This window comes from Electrophorus electricus, unplaced genomic scaffold, assembly GCF_041902795.1.
Source record: "Electrophorus electricus isolate QZ-2024a unplaced genomic scaffold, ASM4190279v1 Scaffold89, whole genome shotgun sequence".
NCBI classification, from domain to species: Eukaryota; Metazoa; Chordata; class Actinopteri; order Gymnotiformes; family Gymnotidae; genus Electrophorus; species Electrophorus electricus.
Window position 1 is genome coordinate 185,001 of NW_027658806.1, and position 9,878 is coordinate 194,878.

Sequence of the window (9,878 nt, forward strand, 5' to 3'; positions counted from 1 at the left end):
GGCCCTGGAAGTCTGGTGGTAGTAGTAGTATGATTTAAAGGCACAAAGTGAATGAAGTGTGCCCAGGCCCAGAGCTACTTTGCTGGGCATGAATGTGTTTGAACTCTTGGGCCTGGAAGTCTGGTAGTAGTAGTATGATTTAAAGGCACAAAGTGATTGAAGTGTGCCCAGGCCCAGAGCTACTTTGCTGGGCATGACTGTGTTTGACCTCTTGGGCCTGGAAGTCTGGTGGTAGTAGTAGTATGATTTAAAGGCACAAAGTGATTGAAGTGTGCCCAGGCCCAGAGCTACTTTGCTGGGCATGAATGTGTTTGAACTCTTGGGCCTGGAAGTCTATTTCTAGGCTTATATAAAGGGTCAAACTTCTTGAAGTGTGCCCAGGCCCAGAGCTACTTTGCTGGGCATGACTGTGTTTGACCTCTTGGGCCTGGAAGTCTGGTAGTAGTAGTAGTAGTAGTAGTAGTAGTAGTAGTAGTAGTAGTAGTAGTAGTATGATTTAAAGGTACAAAGTGAATGAAGTGTGCCCAGGCCCACAGCTACTTTGCTGGGCATGACTGTGTTTGACCTCTTGGGCCTGAAAGTCTATTTCTAGGCTTATATAAAGGGTCAAACTTCTTGAAGTGTGCCCAGGCCCAGATCTACTTTGCTGGGCATGACTGTGTTTGACCTCTTGGGCCTGGAAGTCTGGTAGTAGTAGTAGTAGTAGTAGTAGTAGTAGTAGTATGATTTAAAGGTACAAAGTGAATGAAGTGTGCCCAGGCCCAGAGCTACTTTGCTGGGCATGACTGTGTTTGACCTCTTGGGCCTGGAAGTCTATTTCTAGGCTTATATAAAGGGTCAAACTTCTTGAAGTGTGCCCAGGCCCAGAGCTACTTTGCTGTGTATGACTGTGTGACCTCTTGGCCCTGGAATTCTGGTGGTAGTAGTAGTATGATTTAAAGGCACAAAGTGAATGAAGTGTGCCCAGGCCCAGAGCTACTTTGCTGGGCATGACTGTGTTTGACCTCTTGGGCCTGGAAGTCTGGTAGTAGTAGTAGTAGTAGTAGTAGTAGTAGTAGTAGTAGTAGTAGTATGATTTAAAGGTACAAAGTGAATGAAGTGTGCCCAGGCCCAGAGCTACTTTGCTGGGCATGACTGTGTTTGACCTCTTGGGCCTGGAAGTCTATTTCTAGGCTTATATAAAGGGTCAAACATCTTGAAGTGTGCCCAGGCCCAGAGCTACTTTGCTGGGCATGAATGTGTTTGAACTCTTGGGCCTGGAAGTCTGGTAGTAGTAGTATGATTTAAAGGCACAAAGTGATTGAAGTGTGCCCAGGCCCAGAGCTACTTTGCTGGGCATGACTGTGTTTGACCTCTTGGGCCTGGAAGTCTGGTGGTAGTAGTAGTATGATTTAAAGGCACAAAGTGAATGAAGTGTGCCCAGGCCCAGAGCTACTTTGCTGGGCATGACTGTGTTTGACCTCTTGGGCCTGGAAGTCTATTTCTAGGCTTATATAAAGGGTCAAACATCTTGAAGTGTGCCCAGGCCCAGAGCTACTTTGCTGGGCATGAATGTGTTTGAACTCTTGGGCCTGGAAGTCTGGTAGTAGTAGTATGATTTAAAGGCACAAAGTGATTGAAGTGTGCCCAGGCCCAGAGCTACTTTGCTGGGCATGACTGTGTTTGACCTCTTGGGCCTGGAAGTCTGGTGGTAGTAGTAGTATGATTTAAAGGCACAAAGTGATTGAAGTGTGCCCAGGCCCAGAGCTACTTTGCTGGGCATGACTGTGTTTGACCTCTTGGGCCTGGAAGTCTGGTGGTAGTAGTAGTATGATTTAAAGGCACAAAGTGATTGAAGTGTGCCCAGGCCCAGAGCTACTTTGCTGGGCATGAATGTGTTTGAACTCTTGGGCCTGGAAGTCTGGTAGTAGTAGTAGTAGTAGTAGTAGTAGTAGTAGTAGTAGTATGATTTAAAGGTACAAAGTGAATGAAGTGTGCCCAGGCCCAGAGCTACTTTGCTGGGCATGACTGTGTTTGACGTCTTGGGCCTGGAAGTCTGGTAGTAGTAGTATGATTTAAAGGTACAAAGTGAATGAAGTGTGCCCAGGCCCAGAGCTACTTTGCTGGGCATGACTGTGTTTGACCTCTTGGCTCTGGAAGTCTATTTCTAGGCTTATATAAAGGGTCAAACTTCTTGAAGTGTGCCCAGGCCCAGAGCTACTTTGCTGGGCATGACTGTGTTTGACCTCTGGGGCCTGGAAGTCTGGTAGTAGTAGTATGATTTAAAGGCACAAAGTGATTGAAGTGTGCCCAGGCCCAGAGCTACTTTGCTGGGCATGAATGTGTTTGAACTCTTGGGCCTGGAAGTCTGGTAGTAGTAGTATGATTTAAAGGCACAAAGTGAATGAAGTGTGCCCAGGCCCAGAGCTACTTTGCTGGGCATGACTGTGTTTGACCTCTTGGCTCTGGAAGTCTATTTCTAGGCTTATATACAGGGTCAAACATCTTGAAGTGTGCCCAGGCCCAGAGCTACTTTGCTGGGCATGAATGTGTTTGAACTCTTGGGCCTGGAAGTCTGGTAGTAGTAGTATGATTTAAAGGCACAAAGTGATTGAAGTGTGCCCAGGCCCAGAGCTACTTTGCTGGGCATGACTGTGTTTGACCTCTTGGGCCTGGAAGTCTGGTAGTAGTAGTATGATTTAAAGGCACAAAGTGATTGAAGTGTGCCCAGGCCCAGAGCTACTTTGCTGGGCATGAATGTGTTTGACCTCTTGGGCCTGGAAGTCTGGTGGTAGTAGTAGTATGATTTAAAGGCACAAAGTGAATGAAGTGTGCCCAGGCCCAGAGCTACTTTGCTGTGCATGACTGTGTTTGACCTCTTGGCTCTGGAAGTCTATTTCTAGGCTTATATAAAGGGTCAAACTTCTTGAAGTGTGCCCAGGCCCAGAGCTACTTTGCTGGGCATGACTGTGTTTGACCTCTTGGGCCTGGAAGTCTGGTGGTAGTAGTAGTATGATTTAAAGGCACAAAGTGATTGAAGTGTGCCCAGGCCCAGAGCTACTTTGCTGGGCATGAATGTGTTTGAACTCTTGGGCCTGGAAGTCTATTTCTAGGCTTATATAAAGGGTCAAACATCTTGAAGTGTGCCCAGGCCCAGAGCTACTTTGCTGTGCATGACTGTGGTTGACCTCTTGGCCCTGGAAGTCTGGTGGTAGTAGTAGTATGATTTAAAGGCACAAAGTGAATGAAGTGTGCCCAGGCCCAGAGCTACTTTGCTGGGCATGAATGTGTTTGAACTCTTGGGCCTGGAAGTCTGGTAGTAGTAGTATGATTTAAAGGCACAAAGTGATTGAAGTGTGCCCAGGCCCAGAGCTACTTTGCTGGGCATGACTGTGTTTGACCTCTTGGGCCTGGAAGTCTGGTGGTAGTAGTAGTATGATTTAAAGGCACAAAGTGATTGAAGTGTGCCCAGGCCCAGAGCTACTTTGCTGGGCATGAATGTGTTTGAACTCTTGGGCCTGGAAGTCTATTTCTAGGCTTATATAAAGGGTCAAACTTCTTGAAGTGTGCCCAGGCCCAGAGCTACTTTGCTGGGCATGACTGTGTTTGACCTCTTGGGCCTGGAAGTCTGGTAGTAGTAGTAGTAGTAGTAGTAGTAGTAGTAGTAGTAGTAGTAGTAGTAGTATGATTTAAAGGTACAAAGTGAATGAAGTGTGCCCAGGCCCACAGCTACTTTGCTGGGCATGACTGTGTTTGACCTCTTGGGCCTGAAAGTCTATTTCTAGGCTTATATAAAGGGTCAAACTTCTTGAAGTGTGCCCAGGCCCAGATCTACTTTGCTGGGCATGACTGTGTTTGACCTCTTGGGCCTGGAAGTCTGGTAGTAGTAGTAGTAGTAGTAGTAGTAGTAGTAGTATGATTTAAAGGTACAAAGTGAATGAAGTGTGCCCAGGCCCAGAGCTACTTTGCTGGGCATGACTGTGTTTGACCTCTTGGGCCTGGAAGTCTATTTCTAGGCTTATATAAAGGGTCAAACTTCTTGAAGTGTGCCCAGGCCCAGAGCTACTTTGCTGTGTATGACTGTGTGACCTCTTGGCCCTGGAATTCTGGTGGTAGTAGTAGTATGATTTAAAGGCACAAAGTGAATGAAGTGTGCCCAGGCCCAGAGCTACTTTGCTGGGCATGACTGTGTTTGACCTCTTGGGCCTGGAAGTCTGGTAGTAGTAGTAGTAGTAGTAGTAGTAGTAGTAGTATGATTTAAAGGTACAAAGTGAATGAAGTGTGCCCAGGCCCAGAGCTACTTTGCTGGGCATGACTGTGTTTGACCTCTTGGGCCTGGAAGTCTATTTCTAGGCTTATATAAAGGGTCAAACATCTTGAAGTGTGCCCAGGCCCAGAGCTACTTTGCTGGGCATGAATGTGTTTGAACTCTTGGGCCTGGAAGTCTGGTAGTAGTAGTATGATTTAAAGGCACAAAGTGATTGAAGTGTGCCCAGGCCCAGAGCTACTTTGCTGGGCATGACTGTGTTTGACCTCTTGGGCCTGGAAGTCTGGTGGTAGTAGTAGTATGATTTAAAGGCACAAAGTGATTGAAGTGTGCCCAGGCCCAGAGCTACTTTGCTGGGCATGAATGTGTTTGAACTCTTGGGCCTGGAAGTCTATTTCTAGGCTTATATAAAGGGTCAAACATCTTGAAGTGTGCCCAGGCCCAGAGCTACTTTGCTGTGCATGACTGTGGTTGACCTCTTGGCCCTGGAAGTCTGGTGGTAGTAGTAGTATGATTTAAAGGCACAAAGTGAATGAAGTGTGCCCAGGCCCAGAGCTACTTTGCTGGGCATGAATGTGTTTGAACTCTTGGGCCTGGAAGTCTGGTAGTAGTAGTATGATTTAAAGGCACAAAGTGATTGAAGTGTGCCCAGGCCCAGAGCTACTTTGCTGGGCATGACTGTGTTTGACCTCTTGGGCCTGGAAGTCTGGTGGTAGTAGTAGTATGATTTAAAGGCACAAAGTGATTGAAGTGTGCCCAGGCCCAGAGCTACTTTGCTGGGCATGAATGTGTTTGAACTCTTGGGCCTGGAAGTCTATTTCTAGGCTTATATAAAGGGTCAAACTTCTTGAAGTGTGCCCAGGCCCAGAGCTACTTTGCTGGGCATGACTGTGTTTGACCTCTTGGGCCTGGAAGTCTGGTAGTAGTAGTAGTAGTAGTAGTAGTAGTAGTAGTAGTAGTAGTAGTAGTATGATTTAAAGGTACAAAGTGAATGAAGTGTGCCCAGGCCCACAGCTACTTTGCTGGGCATGACTGTGTTTGACCTCTTGGGCCTGAAAGTCTATTTCTAGGCTTATATAAAGGGTCAAACTTCTTGAAGTGTGCCCAGGCCCAGAGCTACTTTGCTGGGCATGACTGTGTTTGACCTCTGGGGCCTGGAAGTCTGGTAGTAGTAGTATGATTTAAAGACACAAAGTGATTGAAGTGTGCCCAGGCCCAGAGCTACTTTGCTGGGCATGAATGTGTTTGAACTCTTGGGCCTGGAAGTCTGGTAGTAGTAGTATGATTTAAAGGTACAAAGTGAATGAAGTGTGCCCAGGCCCAGAGCTACTTTGCTGTGCATGACTGTGTTTGACCTCTTGGCTCTGGAAGTCTATTTCTAGGCTTATATAAAGGGTCAAACTTCTTGAAGTGTGCCCAGGCCCAGAGCTACTTTGCTGGGCATGACTGTGTTTGACCTCTGGGGCCTGGAAGTCTGGTAGTAGTAGTATGATTTAAAGGCACAAAGTGATTGAAGTGTGCCCAGGCCCAGAGCTACTTTGCTGGGTATGATTCTGTGACCTCTTGGGTCTGGAAATGTGGTACTTTGAATGATTAAAAGAGTGAAACGGTCTGAAGTGTGCGCAGGTGTAAAGCAACCTTGCTAGGCATGAAGGTGTGACCTCCAGGGCCTGGAAGTCTGGTGGTAGTAGTAGTATGATTTAAAGGCACAAAGTGATTGAAGTGTGCCCAGGCCCAGAGCTACTTTGCTGGGCATGAATGTGTTTGACCTCTTGGGCCTGGAAGTCTGGTGGTAGTAGTAGTATGATTTAAAGGTACAAAGTGAATGAAGTGTGCCCAGGCCCAGAGCTACTTTGCTGTGCATGACTGTGTTTGAACTCTTGGGCCTGGAAGTCTATTTCTAGGCTTATATAAAGGGTCAAACATCTTGAAGTGTGCCCAGGCCCAGAGCTACTTTGCTGTGCATGACTGTGGTTGACCTCTTGGCCCTGGAAGTCTGGTGGTAGTAGTAGTATGATTTAAAGGCACAAAGTGAATGAAGTGTGCCCAGGCCCAGAGCTACTTTGCTGGGCATGACTGTGTTTGACCTCTTGGGCCTGGAAGTCTGGTAGTAGTAGTATGATTTAAAGGCACAAAGTGATTGAAGTGTGCCCAGGCCCAGAGCTACTTTGCTGGGCATGAATGTGTTTGAACTCTTGGGCCTGGAAGTCTGGTAGTAGTAGTATGATTTAAAGGTACAAAGTGAATGAAGTGAGCCCAGGCCCAGAGCTACTTTGCTGTGCATGACTGTGTTTGACCTCTTGGGCCTGGAAGTCTATTTCTAGGCTTATATAAATGGTCAAACTTCTTGAAGTGTGCCCAGGCCCAGAGCTACTTTGCTGTGCATGACTGTGTGACCTCTTGGCCCTGGAAGTCTGGTGGTAGTAGTAGTATGATTTAAAGGCACAAAGTGATTGCAGTGTGCCCAGGCCCAGAGCTACTTTGCTGGGCATGACTGTGTTTGACCTCTTGGGCCTGGAAGTCTGGTAGTAGTAGTAGTAGTAGTAGTAGTAGTATGATTTAAAGGTACAAAGTGAATGAAGTGTGCCCAGGCCCAGAGCTACTTTGCTGGGCATGACTGTGTTTGACCTCTTGGGCCTGGAAGTCTATTTCTAGGCTTATATAAAGGGTCAAACTTCTTGAAGTGTGCCCAGGCCCAGAGCTACTTTGCTGTGTATGACTGTGTGACCTCTTGGCCCTGGAATTCTGGTGGTAGTAGTAGTATGATTTAAAGGCACAAAGTGAATGAAGTGTGCCCAGGCCCAGAGCTACTTTGCTGGGCATGACTGTGTTTGACCTCTTGGGCCTGGAAGTCTGGTAGTAGTAGTAGTAGTAGTAGTAGTAGTAGTAGTAGTAGTATGATTTAAAGGTACAAAGTGAATGAAGTGTGCCCAGGCCCAGAGCTACTTTGCTGGGCATGACTGTGTTTGACCTCTTGGGCCTGGAAGTCTATTTCTAGGCTTATATAAAGGGTCAAACATCTTGAAGTGTGCCCAGGCCCAGAGCTACTTTGCTGGGCATGAATGTGTTTGAACTCTTGGGCCTGGAAGTCTGGTAGTAGTAGTATGATTTAAAGGCACAAAGTGATTGAAGTGTGCCCAGGCCCAGAGCTACTTTGCTGGGCATGACTGTGTTTGACCTCTTGGGCCTGGAAGTCTGGTGGTAGTAGTAGTATGATTTAAAGGCACAAAGTGATTGAAGTGTGCCCAGGCCCAGAGCTACTTTGCTGGGCATGACTGTGTTTGACCTCTTGGGCCTGGAAGTCTGGTGGTAGTAGTAGTATGATTTAAAGGCACAAAGTGATTGAAGTGTGCCCAGGCCCAGAGCTACTTTGCTGGGCATGAATGTGTTTGAACTCTTGGGCCTGGAAGTCTGGTAGTAGTAGTAGTAGTAGTAGTAGTAGTAGTAGTAGTAGTATGATTTAAAGGTACAAAGTGAATGAAGTGTGCCCAGGCCCAGAGCTACTTTGCTGGGCATGACTGTGTTTGACGTCTTGGGCCTGGAAGTCTGGTAGTAGTAGTAGTATGATTTAAAGGTACAAAGTGAATGAAGTGTGCCCAGGCCCAGAGCTACTTTGCTGGGCATGACTGTGTTTGACCTCTTGGCTCTGGAAGTCTATTTCTAGGCTTATATAAAGGGTCAAACTTCTTGAAGTGTGCCCAGGCCCAGAGCTACTTTGCTGGGCATGACTGTGTTTGACCTCTGGGGCCTGGAAGTCTGGTAGTAGTAGTATGATTTAAAGGCACAAAGTGATTGAAGTGTGCCCAGGCCCAGAGCTACTTTGCTGGGCATGAATGTGTTTGAACTCTTGGGCCTGGAAGTCTGGTAGTAGTAGTATGATTTAAAGGCACAAAGTGAATGAAGTGTGCCCAGGCCCAGAGCTACTTTGCTGGGCATGACTGTGTTTGACCTCTTGGCTCTGGAAGTCTATTTCTAGGCTTATATACAGGGTCAAACATCTTGAAGTGTGCCCAGGCCCAGAGCTACTTTGCTGGGCATGAATGTGTTTGAACTCTTGGGCCTGGAAGTCTGGTAGTAGTAGTATGATTTAAAGGCACAAAGTGATTGAAGTGTGCCCAGGCCCAGAGCTACTTTGCTGGGCATGACTGTGTTTGACCTCTTGGGCCTGGAAGTCTGGTAGTAGTAGTATGATTTAAAGGCACAAAGTGATTGAAGTGTGCCCAGGCCCAGAGCTACTTTGCTGGGCATGAATGTGTTTGACCTCTTGGGCCTGGAAGTCTGGTGGTAGTAGTAGTATGATTTAAAGGCACAAAGTGAATGAAGTGTGCCCAGGCCCAGAGCTACTTTGCTGTGCATGACTGTGTTTGACCTCTTGGCTCTGGAAGTCTATTTCTAGGCTTATATAAAGGGTCAAACTTCTTGAAGTGTGCCCAGGCCCAGAGCTACTTTGCTGGGCATGACTGTGTTTGACCTCTTGGGCCTGGAAGTCTGGTGGTAGTAGTAGTATGATTTAAAGGCACAAAGTGATTGAAGTGTGCCCAGGCCCAGAGCTACTTTGCTGGGCATGAATGTGTTTGAACTCTTGGGCCTGGAAGTCTATTTCTAGGCTTATATAAAGGGTCAAACATCTTGAAGTGTGCCCAGGCCCAGAGCTACTTTGCTGTGCATGACTGTGGTTGACCTCTTGGCCCTGGAAGTCTGGTGGTAGTAGTAGTATGATTTAAAGGCACAAAGTGAATGAAGTGTGCCCAGGCCCAGAGCTACTTTGCTGGGCATGAATGTGTTTGAACTCTTGGGCCTGGAAGTCTGGTAGTAGTAGTATGATTTAAAGGCACAAAGTGATTGAAGTGTGCCCAGGCCCAGAGCTACTTTGCTGGGCATGACTGTGTTTGACCTCTTGGGCCTGGAAGTCTGGTGGTAGTAGTAGTATGATTTAAAGGCACAAAGTGATTGAAGTGTGCCCAGGCCCAGAGCTACTTTGCTGGGCATGAATGTGTTTGAACTCTTGGGCCTGGAAGTCTATTTCTAGGCTTATATAAAGGGTCAAACTTCTTGAAGTGTGCCCAGGCCCAGAGCTACTTTGCTGGGCATGACTGTGTTTGACCTCTTGGGCCTGGAAGTCTGGTAGTAGTAGTAGTAGTAGTAGTAGTAGTAGTAGTAGTAGTAGTAGTAGTAGTATGATTTAAAGGTACAAAGTGAATGAAGTGTGCCCAGGCCCACAGCTACTTTGCTGGGCATGACTGTGTTTGACCTCTTGGGCCTGAAAGTCTATTTCTAGGCTTATATAAAGGGTCAAACTTCTTGAAGTGTGCCCAGGCCCAGATCTACTTTGCTGGGCATGACTGTGTTTGACCTCTTGGGCCTGGAAGTCTGGTAGTAGTAGTAGTAGTAGTAGTATGATTTAAAGGTACAAAGTGAATGAAGTGTGCCCAGGCCCAGAGCTACTTTGCTGGGCATGACTGTGTTTGACCTCTTGGGCCTGGAAGTCTATTTCTAGGCTTATATAAAGGGTCAAACTTCTTGAAGTGTGCCCAGGCCCAGAGCTACTTTGCTGTGTATGACTGTGTGACCTCTTGGCCCTGGAATTCTGGTGGTAGTAGTAGTATGATTTAAAGGCACAAAGTGAATGAAG